Source organism: Bos taurus, chromosome 27 (assembly GCF_002263795.3).
Source record: "Bos taurus isolate L1 Dominette 01449 registration number 42190680 breed Hereford chromosome 27, ARS-UCD2.0, whole genome shotgun sequence".
Lineage (NCBI taxonomy): Eukaryota > Metazoa > Chordata > Mammalia > Artiodactyla > Bovidae > Bos > Bos taurus.
This window is the reverse complement of record NC_037354.1, coordinates 42,115,585-42,134,628: the sequence shown is the minus strand read 5'-3', so window position 1 is coordinate 42,134,628 and position 19,044 is coordinate 42,115,585. Positions and strand designations below refer to the sequence as shown.

The following is a 19,044-nucleotide window of genomic DNA, read 5'->3' as shown; positions in this document are numbered from 1 at the left end:
GAGGGTGCGTGGGACCCAGACGCTTAGGGACATTTCAGTTCAGAAAACTGCCGTCTTTGTTCTTCAAGTTAATGCAGCGGTAACACTGCATCTTCACAAGTTACGTTGTGTGCATTTTTGTGTTGGACTTTGGGCTGACCGATTCAGGATGTAGTTTGTGGCTTTGATAAAGACGTTTTTACTTTATTTTATAGATATTAACTCTTCCGTGGAGATGTTTTTCCTCAAAATTGCTTTACTCGAACTGTGTGTATATCATGCGTGTTTCAGTTTCAAAACAACTTGATACACGCTTTTGAAGGATTTGGTGATAACTTGATTTTATTTAAAATGGCCACTTGGCTTTTGTTGGGTCAAGGCGGAAGACTGGATGATTTTACTAAATCAACGTGAAGTGACGAAGGACTTGCTGCTGCTGCTGCTAAGTCGCTTCAGTCGTGTCCGACTCTGTGTGACCCCATAGACAGCAGCCCACCAGGCTCCCCCGTCCCTGGGATTCTCCAGGCCAGAACACTGGAGTGGGCTGCCATTTCCTTCTCCAATGCATGAAAGTGAAAAGTGAGAGTGAAGCCGCTCAGTCGTGTCCGACTCTTCACGACCCCATGGACTGCAGCCCACCCGGCTCCTCGTCCATGGGGTTTCCCAGGCAAGAGAACTGGAGTGGGGTGCTGTCACCTTCTCCGCTGAAGGACTTAGGTACTACAGTAGCGCCGTTTGAGAGAGGTTAATTATTCCGTTGTCTTACTCCCACAGTCTGAAAATTAACTGTAACAGTTAAGCTAAATCTTAGTTCTCAGGATTGATAATTGGAATAGGGTGAGGTGTTTTAGAAATGTACTAAACTTATATAGCATAGGAAGAAGTTGTTACTAGCGAGTAACAGGGGTGATAAACAAATTTAAAATGCGCCTGTGGAAATATTCAGGTTGAAAAACGAAAGGGAATATTTTGCTTATGAACACTGAACTTTCTAAGCTGTGGTTAATGGATTAAGTGGGGAAAGCTTTAACACTGCCGTTTTTGTAACATGTTCTTACGTTCGGTCAAGTGTGGGGTGTTGCTTGGTAAAATCTTGTCCTGTTTTCTGAGTTTGAAATGCCCTTAAACTATAGTTTGTAGCCAGTTAATCGTTCTGGAGGATTTCTCTCTTGGCTTTCAAGAATCTTTTCAGACTGTCTTTCTGAACAGTTGAGAAATGGGCCAGGCTTAGGCCTGGGATATTTTCCTTTTTCATCTTGGTGGCAGCTTACTTCGGCTGGAGGCCTGTGGCTCCCTTGGTTGGTTGTATTGAACCCATGGGCATTCCCCAAGGTATGTCTGCTGCCTGTCCTTATCACCCACATATTTGATATCACGTCTCTTCCATGCATGTCTTGTGGATTCAGACAGCTTTAGCTGATCTAGGTTTTAAAACCAAGCTTTTAAAGCATAGTTTCAAAACTAATAATGTTTATCAAGGCATAAACTTCTTTCTTAAATTTACAGTTTAAAATTGTAAACAGTTTGAAGGTTTTCATGGGATTAATCATTTTCTTTAAGAAACCAGTTGTCAGTACACTTTAGTTTCCTAGCATTTTAGCTGAGCTCCCGTGTGAGAGATTTGTGTTGCTCAACATGTAGAACTTCTTATCCTTGGAAAACCCTCCTAAAGACCCTTAAAGGTGAAACCTCTGACCATCAATCACCTAAAACTGGATGGGTTGTTGGGTTGTGGACGCTGGGGACACAAGCTTTAACATAAACATTTTGAAAAAATTTTTCTTCAGTTTCAGAGAAAACACAAGACATTTTTATTTTGGGAGGGAAATATGTATTATGTTGATTTCAAAAGTAAAGACTGCCTTATTTTTCTGAAGACATTTTTCAGTAGGGCTGTTTAAGTGCTGTGAACTGTGATTTCTACTTTTGGTTGGTTTACTAGTGTTACTGATAGAGTGTTATACAGTACCCCAATAGTCAGCTAACGTAAACGAGTTTGGTTTTAGGTTTTGTGTTGGTACCTTATAGGATTGAATCATTTACTATTTTAATGTATATTGTTATTTGAGATGGAAATGGGTAATTTGAAGCTACTTTTTGAAGTTCGTGTTCAGCTCTTTGTGATCCCATGGACTGTAGCTCACCAGGCTCCTCTGTGCATGAGATTCTCCAGGCAAGAATACTGGAGTGGGTAACCTTTCCCTTCTCCAGGGGATCTTCCCCACCCAGGGATCTAAACCAGGTCTCCCACATTGCAGGCAGATTCTTTACCTTCTGAGCCACCAGGGAAGCTAGCTTCCAATTAAAATGTGTGAATTAAATGATACATTGAATGTATGCATGTTTATTTCTTTATAATTTTCTTAGTGTTACTCAGCATGAAAACTTGATAGCTTGGTTCTTAAAATTTTTTAATTTCGACAATTGTAAACTATATTTTGAGTGAGTTAAATAATTAGCTTTCAATTGATGTATATTAAGCTTTTGTAGAACTGCCTTTCTTCAGTCACTATTGAGTGTGTGGCTTTAAATTTAGCTACATTACTTTATTAAAGTATAGTAGTTGGCGCATAGTAACCTCTCAGTAAACCATTGATTATTGCAGATCAATGGGAGAATTGCTTCTCCTGAAGGTGCACTGGATGTGTTGAGTATTTTTAGCACTTGACAAATATATGTGAACTTACTGAGCTTCCAAACCTGTGTGAAATGCAGTTTCTAACAGTTATGTTTGAGCACATCAAGTTAAATTCTCAGCGTTTCATATTGAGTAGATGTTATTTTGAAGAACAAAATGAGGAATATATTCAGTTGTTGTTCAGTTGTGTGCTATTGTGTGACCCCATGGACTGCAGCACCCCAGCTTCTCTGTCCTTCACTGTCTCCCTGATTTTGTTCAAATTCATGTTCATTGAATCAGTGATGCCATCCAACTATCTCATCCTCTGTCACCTCCTTCTCTTCCTGCCCTCAGTCTTTCCAGTCATCAGGGTCTTTTCCAGTGAGTCGGCTTTTCACATTTGGTGGCCAAAGTATTGGCACTTCAGCATCAGTCTTTCCAGTGAATGTTCAGGGTTGGTTTCCTTTAGGATTGACTGGTTTGATCTCCTTGCTGTCCAAGGGACTCTCAAGAGTCTTCTCTTGCACCACAGTTCGAAGGCATCAATTCTTTGGTGCTCAGCCTTCTTTGTGGTTTAGCTCTCACATCTGTGTATGACTGCTGGGAGAACTGTAGATGGCTTTTACTAGATGTACCTCTGTCTGTTTTTTAAAATGCTGTCTAGATGTGTTACAGTTTTTCTTCCAAGGAGCAAGCGTTTTCTAATTTCACGGCCTCAGTAACCGTCTGCAGTGATTTTGGAGCCCTGAAAATAAAATGTCACTGTTGCCACTTTTTCGCCATCTATTTGCCATGAAGGGATGGGATGGGATGCCATGGTCTTAGTTTTTTGAATGTTGAGTTTTAAGCCAGCTTTTTCATTCTCTTCTTTCATACATTCAGTGACCTCAAAAGTGTTTTAAACTGTATTTTTAAAATTACTGTGTATTGCCAGTTAAATAAAATTCCTTGGTATCTCTGAACTATTACATTTGTGCATATAAATATGATCATAACTAGTCTCCCAGTTCATGTACTGTGCTTTCGGTTAGGCTTTTTCCCCTGCATTTTGGCGCTCTCTCGTTTAGGAGAAGAGTGCTGTCTTAACTACTGTAATGATTTCCTAAAGCATTGGATTGTAAAACTATGCCTTTTAGATAGCTGGTGAACTCTGGGCCCCTGGAGTCAGTTTTGTAGCTGTTATTTACAGCCTGAGGCTCAAGCTTTGCTAAATTGACTAGTTAGAGCTATATAACTAACCTGTAGCCATAAATGTCTGTAGCCTGTATGTCTGCACATAATAAATGACACATTTTGCACAAGTCCTTTAAACTTCAGATTTCTCTTATTAGATATATCAGAATTTTGAGTAAATACTCATTTAGTGCCTCAAAACCTAAAAATTAAGATTTGAGGCAGGGTGCTATTTAGGACAAAGTGTCTTAGAGAAGTCATTAAACATTTCAGGCATGGGTGAGAATAATAAAAATTTCCTTTTATATGAGATGACTTTATTACATTTTGAGCATTATTTTTGTGTTTTCTAAATATATGAACCCAACTAAGTCAGTGCTTTTTATTTTGGGGGGAGACCTAGAATGAAACCAGATACAGTGGTTTTAAAGTTTTACAGCTACACTTACCCTTTTTTTAGTATGATACAAAGGCTAATGTCAGGAGCATTAAAAAAAATGTAAAGCAGTTTTCTCAACCTTCTTTTCCTCATTGACTGAAAGGGCTGAGCACCTGGCCGGCCTGCCTTGCAGTGTTGTGAAGCTCACAGGAGAGTAAGAGTTTCCTGACGTGTTAGATGGTGATACTGTTAGAGCTGCCCATTTAGCTGCCTTTAACAGCTCATCATTTTTCCTAACATTGCTTGTATTTTATTGCTTGTATTTTAAGTACAATTTTAGGCTGTTACATGATTATAAGAATGTATGTTTTTGAGAGGCTGAGATGCAGAAGTTGTGGAGTAAAGAGTGAAAGATACTCCTGGTGGTCTCTTCTGACCTTGCCCTTAGAGAGGTGCTCTGGGTCAGCACTGATTGTGTCTGCGACTTTACATTTTGTATTCTGTGGTTTTATAAAATCTCCTGGCATTAGTGGTAATAATAGTGAGATGTCAGTTTAGAAATCCCAGGCTGCTAACCTTGGACTGAAAAGAGATGATCCTCTTTGAATAGTAAAGGCTGATCATTTCATCCAAGCATGTTTTGTATGCTTGCTTGGGTTTAAGAAACAGGTTCAACAGAAGTCTTCCTGTACAAAGCCCTGTCTCACCTGCTGAAAAATAGCCTTCCTTGTATATATCTTTAATTTATCTGTTACCTGTCTAAAAGTGAATTGTTTCCCAGATGAGTAGGAACTCTTGTGGGTGTTGTGCTTCCCAAAAGGACCACATTTGTAAATTGTAAAACTATACTGCTGTTGTTTCCCATAAAGCGGAAAAGAATTCCTGTGTGACCCAGCAATTCTACTCCTAAGTGTTGTCCCAAAAGGATTGAAAGCAGGGACTCTGCATTGAGTCAGTGTTCATAGCTGCTCACAGTAGTCAAAAAGTGCGAATAACCAGGTGTCCATCAGCAGATGAGTGGATGCACAAAATGTGGCCTATCCGTATAATGGAATATTTTTCAGCCCCGAAAAGCTGTCCCCACCCACCGCTGCACTGCACACACAGCACGTGGGATCTTAGTTCCCCCGGGGGGGTGAGGGGTGATTGAACCCTCACCCCCCGCAGTGGAAGCGAGAGTCAGCCACTGGACTGCCAAGGAATTCCCGTGGAGTGAAGTTCTGATTCACGCTCTACACCATGAATGAGCTGGAAAATAAGCTAGACAGCAGGACAGACATTATTACATGATTCCGTTTACATGGTGAGCTAATTAGAACAGGCAGATTGGAGGGTTCCCAGGGGCAGGAGGGAGGGGGAATGGGAAGTTATCTCTTAAGGGGCAGTTTCCGTTCGGGGTGATGAAAATTTTGCCACCAGATAGTGGTGATAGTTGCACAGTGTTGTCTTGTAATTAATGGTACTGAAGCTTACACTTTCAAGTGGTTTAAAATGGCAAATTTCGTATTATATACTTTACCACACTAAAAGAGGGAAAAAGAAAAAGACTATATTGCTGTTAAAATGTTGTTGGCATCTGAAGGGAAAATTGCTTGTGGTTTAGGGGGCAACACTACAGTTTTTTGGATTTGTGTAAAGGAATGTTAGGTTCCTGTCATAAACCTTTAGTGCCTGTCACATGTAAAAGTCGTTGCCTTCAGGGACTTCATTGTTTCGGAATCTTGGTAAGAAATGCACATATAGATCTTGGGTTGTACTCGGAAGTGTCAGTAGTACTTGCAAAGTAGTAAGTGCATGTGACGTTTTTTTAAAGGTTCAGAGGAGGGCGATATTACCTGGCATGAGGGTTCGTATCTGGGGCCGCGCAGGAGAACAGAAGTGAGTGGAGAGAGTGAGGGAGCCTGCTGCGGGACAGGGGGTGCCTGTGCAGGCCACGGGGTCACAGGAAAGCAGCCAGGGCACTGCTGGGCGCCAGGGAGCCAGTGTGTGGCCAGGGGCTTCCCGGGTGGCTCAGTGGAGAAGAACCTTCCCGACAAGCAGGAGCCGTGGGTTCCATCCTGGTTGGGGATGATCCCCTGGAGGAGGAAATGGCAACCCACTCCAGTATTCTTGCCTGGGAGCACCCATGGACAGAGGAGCCTGGTGGGCTACGGTCCATAGCGTTGCAAAGAGTTGGACACAACTTGACAACTAGACAACAGCAAACGAGGCAGTGAGAAGGGGTGGGAGAAGCAGCAATGAAACACGTGCTCCTCGGGGTCACTGGCAGGCTTCGGGTGTGACTTCCTGGTGCTGGAGGGTCTCCAGAAACCCTTCAAACCGGAAGTGTGATCCAGTTAGAGCTGAGCATCCAGACAGAGAAGCAAGGGCTGCATGGAACTCCTGCCGCAGAGTCCAGGTGAGAGGGCAGGTGGGCCTGGGATGGGGGCAGGTGGTGGCCTCAGAGTGGAGAGGGGAGAGCGGTGGAGAGTACTGGAGGCAGAGACCTTGGCCACTGATTGAGGTGTGGGCTGCTTGAGAGGGCTCAGGGGTCCGGGGAAGACGGTGGTGCCGTGAGCACAGGCTGGGGAGGCTGGGAGACTGGCTCCCGCTCCCGGGGCGAATGCTTTGTGGACCCTGTACACACAGCGCTGAGCGCCCTGCTGCTCCTTGGTAGGCCGTCAGTCAGGACTTGCATGTTGATGGTACGCTTAGGCTTATTATTATCAGTCATCGAGCTCTCAAATCTATCTCACCTATTGAGATTAGACAAGTTAGACTTACAAACTGCCCAAAGGACAGCAACCACGATTCTTGTTTTTATTCTGATCCTACATATTCTTTTCCCCCAACTTTTTAAATCTGGAAACTTTCAAACTACAGAAGAGTTGAAAGAATATTACAGGGAGCACCAGCCTTCACCCCCATACATCAACTGTTAAAACTGTACCTGTGCTTTGCCTCCATCTCATCTCTAAATACGGAGAAGGCAGTGGCACCCCACTCCAGTACTCTTGCCTGGAAAATCCCATGGATGGAGGAGCCTGGTAGGCTGCAGTCCATGGGGTCGCTGAGGGTCAGACACGACTGAGCAACTTCACTTTCACTTTTCACTTTCATGCATTGGAGAAGGAAATGGCAACCCACTCCAGTGTTCTTGCCTGGAGAATCCCAGGGACAGGGGAGCCTGGTGGGCTGCTCTCTATGGGGTCACACAGAGTCGGACACGACTGAAGCGACTTAGCAGCAGCAGCAACATCTCCATATATTTATTTTGCAGAACCATTTGGAAGTGAGTTGGGATGCCTGTGTGTGGGTTTCTGTGCATTGTGTGTGTGGGCTGGCGGGGTGCCGAGGCTGGGGCTGGCCGTGGGCGACTCCGGTAGATGCGAAGGTGGGTAATGACATCCACCCGATCGCCCCGGGAGGAGGAGAGTTGAGATTTGCACTCTGAGGGATGGGGGAGCAGCGAGGCCCTGGCCAACACAGATGCCAAGTAGGGGGAGCTCTGAGCTGTAGGGGAGGGCAGGGACGTTTTTCCTGTGGTCGTGAAGTATAAGCGCACTCTGTAGACGCAGAGGAAAAGAGTGAGAAGGCAGGAGAGGGAGCGGCAGGGTTCTTTGAACACAGTTTGTAGGGAAGACAATAGGGTCAGAACTGAAATGGGAAAGTGAGCGCTGGTCGCGCCCAACTCTTTGAACCCTATGGACCGCAGCCCGCCAGGCCCTCCTGTCCACGGGCTTCTCCAGGCACCGACACTGGGGTGGGTGGCCGTGCCCCTCTCCAGGGGCTCTTCTGGGCCCAGGGGTCAAACCCCTGTCTCCTGTCTCCTGCATGGGCAGGTGGATTCTTTGCCACTAGCGCCACCTGGGAGATGGTGAGTGGAAAAGCGTGTGTTTTGGAAGGCTGCTGCCCCCAACCTGATGGTGGAGTGACCGTGTCTAGAGGACTGAAGCCTCTGTGGCCCTCGAGGAACACTCCACTCCAGCTGCTGGAAAAGCAGCACCCGCCCCCGTGTCCTTCCGTTCGTTCTTTCCTGGGAGACTTGAAGTTCCTTGAGAGCAGGGATTACGTCTTTGCATCCCTACATTGTCCAAGAGAGAGTAGATAAACTACAATACATGTTTGTTAAATTAAAATACAAACACAGTAACCCAATTTGAGTCTGATAGTTTAATGGGATGCCCTCATTACCCTCTTCAGAAATTACTGGAAAGAGCTGGAGAAACGGCCATCGCAGTTTACAGCTGTCCATTGCTGGCTGTCTTTCCAAGATGGCATCCAGTCTCTCTCGGCAATTTTCACCTTCCCGGCATCACAGAGGAACTCTTTGTGGTATGAAAGACGGTGCTACAGCTAGTTTGGGAAGATGTATGCAGAAAATACCAGTACCAATGTTCATGGGTTTTGACTTCAGAAGATTAGTTTGCCAAGAAGTGAGCATGGGTTTAGGGGTGCTGAGTAAATTGGGCTTCCCTGAGCGGCTCCCTGTGCCCAGAGCCTTTCCAGAGTGGGGTATGTGGAGGTGCTGGCACCTGCTAGAGGCATCTGACAGATTCCCCACCACCAGCGAGTGAGGTAGGGCTGCGTAATGAGCCCGTGCTTGTTCCGCCTCTCCTATGCAGTCGTGCCCTGAGTGAAACAGCAGGCCCAGAACCTGCTGTCAGAGTGTGCTCCTCACCCCTGGGAAACCTCCTCCTCCAGAGGCGGAGGCACTCAGCAGGGCTCCTTGCTGGAGCGTGCCAGTGATGGTGGGCTGTTGTAGAGTCCTGGCCACGCTTTGTTGTCGTTTAATCACGGAGTCATGTCCCACTGCTTGTGACTCTGTGGACTGTAGCCCTCCAGGCTCCTCTGTCCATGGGATTCTCTAGACAAGCATGCTGGAGTGGGCTGCCATTTCCTTCTCCAGGGGATCTTCCTGACAGGGAATTGAACCCACGTCTCCTGCGTTCTGGGTGGACTCTTTACCACTAAGCCACCGGGGAAGCCCTGTGCCACACTACGTAGCTTATGATAAACTTGCAGGAGGCCAAGGTGATGTTTCCGTCAGGAAGGTCCTGTTGACTTTGCATAACTGAGCGCCAGAGAATTGATGCTTTTGAGCTGTGGTGTTGGAGAAGACTCTTGAGAGTCCCTTGGACTGTAAGGAGATCCAACCAGTCCATTCTGAAGGAGATCAGCCCTGGGATTTCTTTGGAAGGAATGATGCTAAAGCTGAAACTCCAGTACTTTGGCCACCTCATGCGAAGAGTTGACTCACTGGAAAAGGCTCTGATGCTGGGAGGGATTGGGGACAGGGGAGAAGGGGACGACAGAGGATGAGATGGCTGGATGGCATCACTGACTTGATGGATGTGAGTCTGAGTGAACTGTGGGAGTTGGTGATGGACAGGGAGGCCTGGAGTGCTGCGATTCATGGGGTTGCAAAGAGTCGGACACGACTGAGCGACTGAACTGAACTGAAGTTACCACTGGGTTTTGTTACCTGGGCAGCATACTGTTCATTAATACTGTAATCACAGGGGGTGCAGAGCTCTCCTGGGCCAGGCCTAAGCTGTTTTTTTGGTAGTTCGGCGCATCAGTCACCTTCCCTGGTGGCTCAGACAGTAAAGCGTCTGCCTGCAACACGGGAGACCTGGATTCGATCCCTGGGTCGGGAAGGTTCCCTGGAGAAAGAAATGGCAACCCACTCCAGTATCCCTGCCTGGAAAATCCCATGGACAGAGGGGTCACAAAGAGTCAGACACGACTGAGTGACTTCCTTTCCTTTTCCTGAGGAGGAGCGTGGACTTGAGACACAGAGAGTTGAGATGTGTGCACTTGGGAGAAGCCAGCTTGTAGAGGTTCTCAGAGGCCTCCAGCTCATCTGGAGAGGAAGGCACGAGAAGAGAGTCAGGCTGAAGACTGGGATGCCTTCTAGACAGAGGTGGTGGAGGCTGAAAGAGAAGCCAGAGGAGGACACAGAGAGAAAGGAGAAAAAGGAAGAGCAGGGGGTCAGGAAGCAGTGAGTGGGAAGAGTTTTGAGTGGAGTGGCCATCAGCTCTGAAGCAGTGCTGCTGAGGTGGGAGGCGCGGAGACCGGCAGGTGTGTGTCGGGTTTTACACCTTCTCGCTGTGGGTGACCTCCACGAGACAGAGCCAGTAGAGGGGCTGACTGTGGAGAAGGAAAAGGTGTTTATGTGTGTTACTTTTCCCAACTAGCAGATTTCATTGTGTTTATCCAGGGAAGTGATTCGGTGTTGCCAGATTTTTACACTAGTGTAATTGTTCTTAACATTGTGTATATTATTTCTCTTGGGAGGGGGTCTGTCATTTTCAGTGAATTCTCAAAAGGACTGGGGGGGGTTCCTTTTCCCTTCCTTCACTAGAAAAGTTCCTGCTTTCCTAGATTCAAGGCCTTTGTGATCGTTGCGGCTAACAACTGTGGCGTGGATGCCGTATGTAAACAGTGCAGAGGTTCATATGTTGTATTTTGATAAATCCCTTCTGCTGGACTTGGTTTGAAAATACTAGGCAGTGGATAAATTGGAAAATCAGTAAATTGCTGCTTGCATCCTTCAACTTTTTTACCTGCTTTGATTTGCAGTGGTTTGTGCTTTTCACACTTGTGAATGCCCTAGAATAAATGGGTTTATGTGTTTACTTTTAACACACCGGAAGTTATTCATCATAGTTGATTTTTTTTCAGCCTTTTAAGGTTGACTGTCACGTTGTTTTACATTGAATGTACCTGGAACTCTTAAAGATCTTACAAGCATCACCTTTCCAATCATCTTCCAGCCCCATTTTATTAATTTGTTTCAGATTATCCCAGGCACTCTTGGGGCTGTGTAACTTGATAATTGAAACTGACCCTTTTTCTGAGGTTGATTCTCCAGACACGTACTTGTAAGTTGCACACCGTATGCCCAGACAGTAAGGCGCCTGGGGTTACTGCTGCGCGTGGGCGATAGGTTGGTCTCCCCTGGCTCCTCCCATCAGAGCCACGTGTTCACGCAGCAGTCACGCAGAGAAGCAGATGCCAGCTTCCCATTCCGGGTGGGAGCAGGGGTGGGGGGTTGCACAGCTGTCCTAAGGGATCTAGTTGGTGTCTGGTTACTCACCTCACAAAAGTTGTCAGTCAAAGCACTACGCTTTTAGCTCCAAAATACACTGTATTTCATTGACATTATTCCACTTTGTTCAAAAATGGAATTTTGGATTATGATTGCTATTTTTCACTTTTTAAAACAGTCAGAGGTCATTATAGTAAATGAGTACTTGGAGGAGAAATTATTTATGATCTCTCTTATTCAAATAATTTTGATAAATTTGTAAGGTAACACTGATGACACAGACTACCTTCACTTGCATGGTGGGGGGCTTCCGACTTGAGTCCCGCTGCTGGCTCACGTGGGGAGATGGAGGTGTCTCATTTAAGACTGGCCCAAATTATTTTCCAGCCTGCTGTTCAGTTACTCAGTTGTATCTGACTCTACGACTCCATGCTTCCCTGGTGGCTTAGATGGTAAAGTGTCTGTCTGCAAGGCAGGAGGCCTCGGTTCGATTCCTGGGTCGAACCAGAGAAGGAAATGACAACCCGTTCCAGTATTCTTCTCTGGAGAATCACAGGGACAGAAGAGCCTGGCCTACAGTAGATGGGGTCGTTTGGATAAGTTAGTGGCTTAGACCACCTGGAAGAGTCAGAGCAAAGGTCTGGGAGTTGATGACAGAATAAAGAAATTTTCTGGGTTGGGAGACATTCAGCTAGTTGAGAGTATTTGTTGGTGTCACAGAAGCATTAGGTACTGGCAGAGGAAGACCGACAGGAACTGTGGAACCACAAGGGGTTTGGTTACGTGGCACTTTGCTCCCCAAATAACTTAAATTTCTCCTGCCACCATCAAAGCCCTTCCTCCTTTATGGAAATGTATGTCAGTGTTAGGAAAGTTACTGGAATTGGCTTTGTAAAATTTTATTTCTTAGCTGACTCTGCTAGAACACATTTATCCTAAAGAAAAGAAGATGGTTAAAGTGGTGTCCATCAAAGATTCTGAAAGAAAACATTTGTTTTATAACAAGCACCCAGGAGGATTTTATATATATATATGAACACAAGAGCGAACTTTTCCTCTAACCTAAGTAAGCAGTTGAGCAGATGTGCCCTAAGTGGTGATAGTAATGTGTGAGCAGAGACTGGCAGTAAAGGCAGCAGTGCCTTGTATTACTGATAGTGTGTGATTCTGCTTTGGCCTTGGTCCTTTTCCTGAGTAACCCTTTCAAGGAAAGTCCTCAGAATGCATACGTTTATTCTTCAGCCTGATTGGCAAGCCCCCAGAAAGTGCTGCTGATCTGTAGCTCAGAATACTGAGATGTTTTCACATCCAAAATTTATTTATTACATAGTAAACATTGCCAAGAGCTTCACAGGTGGCTAGGTGGTAAAGAGTTCACCTGCCATTGCAGGAGATAATGGGTTCGATCCCTGGGTAGGGAAGCTTCTCTGGAGAAGGAAATGACAACCCGTTCCAGTATTCTTCTCTGGAGAATCACATGGACAGAGGAGCCTGGCCTACAGTCCATGGGGTCGTAGTGAAAGAAAATGAAAGTGAAATCGCTCAGTCATGTCCGACTCTTTGCGACCCTGTGGGCTGTAGCCCACCAGACTCCTCCATCCAGGGGATTCTTCAGGTAAGAATACTGGAGTGGGTTGCCATTTCCTTCTCCAGGGGATCTTCCTGACCCAGGGATCGAACCGAGGCCTCCCGCACTGCAGGCAGACGCTTTACCATCTGAGCCACCAGGGAAGCATTCATTGGGTCGTAGAGTCAGATACAACTGAGTAAGTGAACAGCAGACTGGCAAATAATTTGGGCCAGTCTTAAAATAAACCGTACATTAAGGACACAGTTCTTGTTAGAACCAAAATTTGAAATTGCTTTTTGCTCTTCCTGGCCATGGCTGCGGGATGCTGTGTAGATATAAGAATTTCTTTTACTGCCGTGTACTATAACTGTTTGCGTTTAGACATACTGGGAGGAACTCCTGTCTTACAGGGCCTGCAAGTTAAAATCCATGGTTGCGAAAGAAACCCTAAACAGTCATTAGGCTCTTGGAGCCCCAGTCAGTTGTTACGATGGAAGTTCTGTAGCTTGGAGGATTGGACGTTCCCTTCTCTGAGTTTCTGTGTCCCGTTTACTGTGAGATGAGTGACGTTTCATTCACAGGTGACAGGCACTGTGTGTGTCTTTTTCCAGGGCTCCTCTTGAAACCTTTCTACAGTTAGAGGCTATAGTCCAACTCCCGTGGCTTTCCAAAGGTTAAACTTTAGAACCTGGTAGTAAGCCCCTCTGGTCGGACCAGCCCACGCAGTGCGATGGTAACACCTGTCGTCTGACCTGGAGGTGCCGGAAAAGACATGCCGTCTTGTTGTTTAAAGGCTAAGTCAGATCTTGAGTCTTAATGACACAATGCAGGCTTAGTCTGCCACTTCTTTTCGGGCTGAAATCTTTGTCGCTTTGCTCTGGCATTTCTGGCTTCCTTATTCCTTGCTGTGCACTCCCCCCCCCCCCCCCCCCGCCCCTGTCCCTTCAGAACAAAAAAGTTGGCCAGTTGGGGGAGGTTTTCTGTTTGTTCTGAGCACGTGCACTTGAACCAGAAAGGCTTTGTGACACTGGGCTTGTTGAGGAAGAGATGTAACTGTGAGTCTCTAGACTCTGTGAATCGCTGTTGGCCGGAAGTTTGAAAGTGTGGTTCGTTCCCCAACAGATGCTCACCAGGCCCAGTAGGTTAGTAAATGTTAGTAAATGTTCCTTGAATGACTTTTTAAAACATATGACATCCTGAATACACGTGATTTGCATCAGAAGAATCGTCTGTGATAATGACAGATTTTTGTTTGTTCCAGTTTAATCTCACTACTAGTTTTGCAAGTGTCTTGAGGCCTGGCATGGTTATGAGTGACTAGCTGGGGTGTGCGGGTCACCCTGCCTGCCTGTTGCCCTGGGGCCCGTGGAGCGCTCTGCAAGTCTCTGCTCCGCGTCTGCCGTGGCGTACTAGCCGGCGGCCCTTTGACTTAAAACACAGCTGTGTCAGGCTGCTCTACACCACACTCAGTTGCTCGTCTAACATTTACTGGGCATTTCCTGTTGTGCCAGGTACATGAGATAGAGCAGTGGAAAAGCGCTCATGGAGCTTACGTGCATGTGGAGGGAGGAACAATTTTAAAAACGTATAAAATTGTTCTCATCACGAGAAAAAAAATGTTTTCTCTTTCTTTAATTTTGTGTCCGGTATGAGATGATGGATGTTCACTTACTGTGATCATCATTCCGTGATGTATTCATACGTCAAAACATTATGCTGTACACCTTAAACTTATGCAGTGCTGTATGCCTATTACTTTTCAATAAAACTGGAAGGACAAGTGTACAAAAGAGTAATTTCAGGTAGCAGCACTAAGAAATTAGAGTAATGGCGTAGTGAGTGACAGGGCCAGTGGGAGCATTGGTTGATGCCAGTTGGGAGAGAGGGCCCTGAGTGAGGACAAGGAGCCAGCCACCAGAGGACATTTTTAAGCCCAAAGACAACAAATAGAAGACTAGACATTATGCGTGAGGGTCTAGAGCAGTAGGAGGTGAGGTGGGCAGCCACCAGATTGTACTGATTTCAGAAGGCCATTGCAAAGTTTTAAATAGAGGAATGATCTGTACCACCGTGATTGGCCTAGTCTCACAGAATTTCCAGCTCATAAAAAGAGAGCTTATGGAGTTACTCTTTGTAAATATAAATATCCCTGTTGTTTTTTGGGGTTTTTTTGCCTTATGAACAGATTCACTGACATTTCTTTATGTAGCTTTCTATTACATCTGGATAGGATAGATCTGTCATACCTACTGTATCTAGATGTCTTATATCTAGAAATTTTATAAAAGTGAAAGATGTGCTGCCCAGAGTCTGTGTCCGAACCCGTGAGGGGACGTGTCACGGCGCTCCGCTCGCCTGTCTGACATGCCGGGTGGGCCAGAGTGTGACTGCCCTGTGCCGTCTGCGTAGCTGACAGAAGCAGCTTCCTGGTTGGGTCTCTCCTGCTTGCCCAGCTTCCAGCGGAAGGGCAGGTGGTGCGGGGCTGCTGGGGGGAAGCCTCAGGACCTCGGCCTCTCTCCCCAGCAGAGCAGGGGCCGTGGACAGAGCTGGGCCGGCAGGCGGTGCGGCGGCCCCGGTGGGCTGGGTGCAGCCTGGTGGTCTCCCAGCGGCCCTTCCAGGCTCGATCTCCGCAGCCGGAGGCCTCGCGTCTGTGCGATGGGACTGTGGGGTGTCCTTGATTCGGTAGACTCTTTAGTGAAGTGATAGTTTGCCGTACCTTTAGTTAATGAAAGTGGAAATACTTGGACTAAAAAGGACATGTAGGCCAAACCCAGGGAATATTGCTAATAAATTGATTAGAGTTAAAATCATTCTCAGGTGTGTGTTTGAGGCTTTAGCTACTGAAATTCTGATGTTATAGATATGACCTGTGAAATGTAATTCCAGCCTATCTTAATAAATGATTTCGGGAGGTTTGGCGTTGCATTGGTAAGAAATTACACAATTTCTTACAGAAGAGTAGGTTTTCTTACTGAAGAAATGGTCCTCATGATTTTTTTCGACTGACCTAATAACAGCTAAGTTAAGGGCTTCAAGGAAATTGTTCTTATTTACTGTTAAAGAAAAAATTACACACTTAAAATTTATGCATGTCATCCAAAATTCTTAAAAGGGGGCACAATTTCAGCGCAAATGAAACATGGGTATTTTGCTCGAAGGGAAGCTACACCAGTAATACAAAATAATCAATACAAAAACGCATCAAGTAATTACGTTTGACTTTTAAATGAACTGTAGTAATTATACTGTAAAATGAATGAACGTGTCCGATATTTTGGGCATTCACTTTATGGAAAATAATGAAGGAACAGTGGGAAAGCCTGATTTGTGATACTCTGGACAGCTCTTTTTTTTTTTTCCTTTTTTTAATATTTATGTTTTTGATTGTGCCTGGTTTTAGTTGTGGCACGTGGGATCTAGCTGCCCTGTTCAGGAATCGGACCCCAGGCTCCCTGCGTTGGGAGTGCTGGGTCTTAGCCCTGGACCACCAGGAGAAGTCCCCTGGACAACTCTTTAGAGTTCACATACATATCGTATCTTAATTCAGCTTCTTTCTGCCTCATACTCTGTGCTGTGGAAATTTTGAAAATAGCTTAAAATTTAGTGATGATAGCAGCTAACACATCAGTATGATTTTTATTCCCACTTTAAAGATGAGGAAAGAGAAACTTAAAATGGTCAGGTAGCTAGCCCAAGATCACTTGGCTCTTAACTGGGGGAGCTGGTGTTTAGGCCCTGGCCCATTAGAGCCTCCTCCCTAACCGTCCTCTGAGTTAGACCTCACTTAACGATACTGCCCATTCAGTTTTTACTCAGCTAAACTGTGGAGGTTTAAAAAGACGGGGTTATTCACAAGTTAGCCACTGACTGTGTTTCATCAGGCTGGCCATTTACCCCTCTGTGTGTTCTCCAGCATAGGTTTAATCACCAGTGCATTCCGCTTTAAAAACCTGAAGGACTCCAGTTGCCCTTCAGATTAAGTACCCCCCATTCTCTCTGAGGGGTCACGCTGGTTCTTTGTTGTGTCGTGTGGGCCGTCTCTTTGTTTCTGAGGGTGGGCTCTAGTGCCCGGCTCCGTAGTTGTGCATGGCGGTGGTTTAGTCCCAAGTCGTGTCCCGCTCTTGACCCTATGGGCTGCAGTCTGCCAGGCTCCTCTTTCCATGGGGAGTCTCCAGGCAGGAATATTGGAGTGGGTTATCATTTCCTCCTCCAAGGGGTCTTCCCAACCCAGGGATGGAGCCTGGGTCTCCTGCTTTGCAGGCAGATTCTTTACTGACTGAGCCATATAGAAGGCCCTCACGGGCTGGCTCCAGGAGGCCTGGCTCCTGCTCGTTGCTCCCCTCTGTAACTTAGCCATGTTCATCTCACTCCCTGGTGCATTCCCTCTCCAGTTTCCATCCCTACTGTTCTTACAGCCCAGACGGAGGTGAGTCATCCCGTGCGGTGCTCTCATCTGTGCCCTTTGGCACTGTATACTCTCCTCTTTACAACATGGATCACACTCAGTTACCGCCGTTTATGTTTTCTTTAAGATCTGATTGCTTTATTTCTTGGGCTCCTCAGGTGGCTCAGGGGTAAAGAATCCACCTGCCAGTGACAGAGACAAGGGTTTGATCCCCGAGTTGGGAAGATCCCCTGGAGGAGGGCTACAGTCCGTGAGGTTGCTGAGAGTAGGGTGCAATTGCACACGCATGCCTTTTTATTTCTTGAGCCTAACACCAGGAGATGCCTAAAAGGTTGATTTATACAGTATTTGTATAATATTTATACAGTAATTGTATAAATGTTCCTTTAGTCACTGAAGAGATTATAGTCAAGTTGAAGTGATGAAACCACAGTCAATTTTAATCTTTCATGGATGGAAATAGGACTATTTCTGCTACTTCACATAAATGTAATATATATCCCTAAGATTTTAAATATAGGTTTGGTTTTTAAGAAAATACACAGTGTATCCAGTGATTGAAAATTCAGATCAAAATGGGAAAATGGGATCATGACTTGGATACTTAGCAGTGCTGGTCAAAGCATTTGCTGGTGAAGGCATCGAAGTTGCTGCATTATATTAAAAGAGGTAGATGTAAATTACTTTTTGCAATAAAATGTTAAGAGTAGCAGGCACCATCAGGAAAAAAAATGTGAAAAAAAAAATTAAGAACAACATTTCCTTGGCTGTGCGGCGTCTTCGTTGCTTCTGTGTGGGCTTTCTCGAGTTGGCCGAGTGGAGGCCCGTCTTCGCTGCTGAGCAGTGGCTTCTCGGGGTGCGCACTTCAGCAGCTGCGGCCCGCGGGCTCAGTGTGGGGCACAGGCTCAGTTGCCCTGTGGCACGGGGGGATCCCATCTGTATCCTCTGCTTTGGCTGGTAGATTGTTAACCACTGTGCCACCAGGGAAGTCCTGAAAGTTATTTGACTAAAATTATAAACTGAGCATTTATTTGTGTCTTTGTACATATAGCAATGAGTTAGATTGTATGGAGATGGATGTTCTCAGCATAAAATGTCATAAAGCAGGTAGTGAGCTGGACACCGTATATAAGGTTCATAGGACAGAGCCGTGTTCAGTGTTTTCTCTTCATCATGCCTCTCTTCCATCTAAGCTTTCTGTCCGGTGACGGCAGTGATTCCCAGTTGTGCCTCTAACCAAGCACACCTCGGGGGTGGGGAGCCTGCCTTCAGAGCCGAGGGTGGAAAGGAGAGAAGAGCCCCAGCAGTCCCACAGCCTGAGCCAGGGCGGAGGGGGTCGGCCGGCGTCGTGAGGGGCAGCCCCAGCCTCGCTATGCTAGGGGCCAACAGGGAGGATGGGGGGGTTAGGGTTCACGGGCTGGGGCGTCCGTGGAGGGAGGCTGGGGCTCTGGAAGGCTCTGCCCTGCGAAGGGAAGGGGTCTGAAGAGGGCTGACTTGTTTCTTGAGGTTAGAAATGGGGCCTCGCTTATTCTCCCCACAGACTACATTTACATCCCCACATGTGCTCTTTTGTATAAATAAGATCCATCTGAAAGAGAAGCAGAAAAGGGCGCAGGAGAAACCGCGGAGCTGGGTTCCGGGCAGAGGCGCCCTGGACTTTGCCATCACTCTGGACACACTTGAGCTGTAGAGTAATTTTGAAAACAGTTTTGCCAAGAAAATACCTTTGGAAAAAATCGTGTATTGTTAAACTTGTTTTCTGGCCCTTCAGAACCCTTTGTTTTCTGCGCTTTCCTTCCCCTCCCCGCTCTTGGTCTCTCTCCTGATTTCTTTCTGGGGCGTAATTGACATGCAGCATATTAGCTTCAGGAAGACAGCACAGAGA

The 19,044-nt window shown here is 46.2% G+C and overlaps 1 protein-coding gene across 2 annotated transcripts in view; it reads left to right on the top strand.

Moving 5' to 3' along the window:
- UBE2E1 (ubiquitin conjugating enzyme E2 E1) overlaps nt 1–19,044 on the top strand; it is a 60,819-nt gene that overhangs the window by 4,994 nt on the left and 36,781 nt on the right. The window lies entirely within an intron of this gene.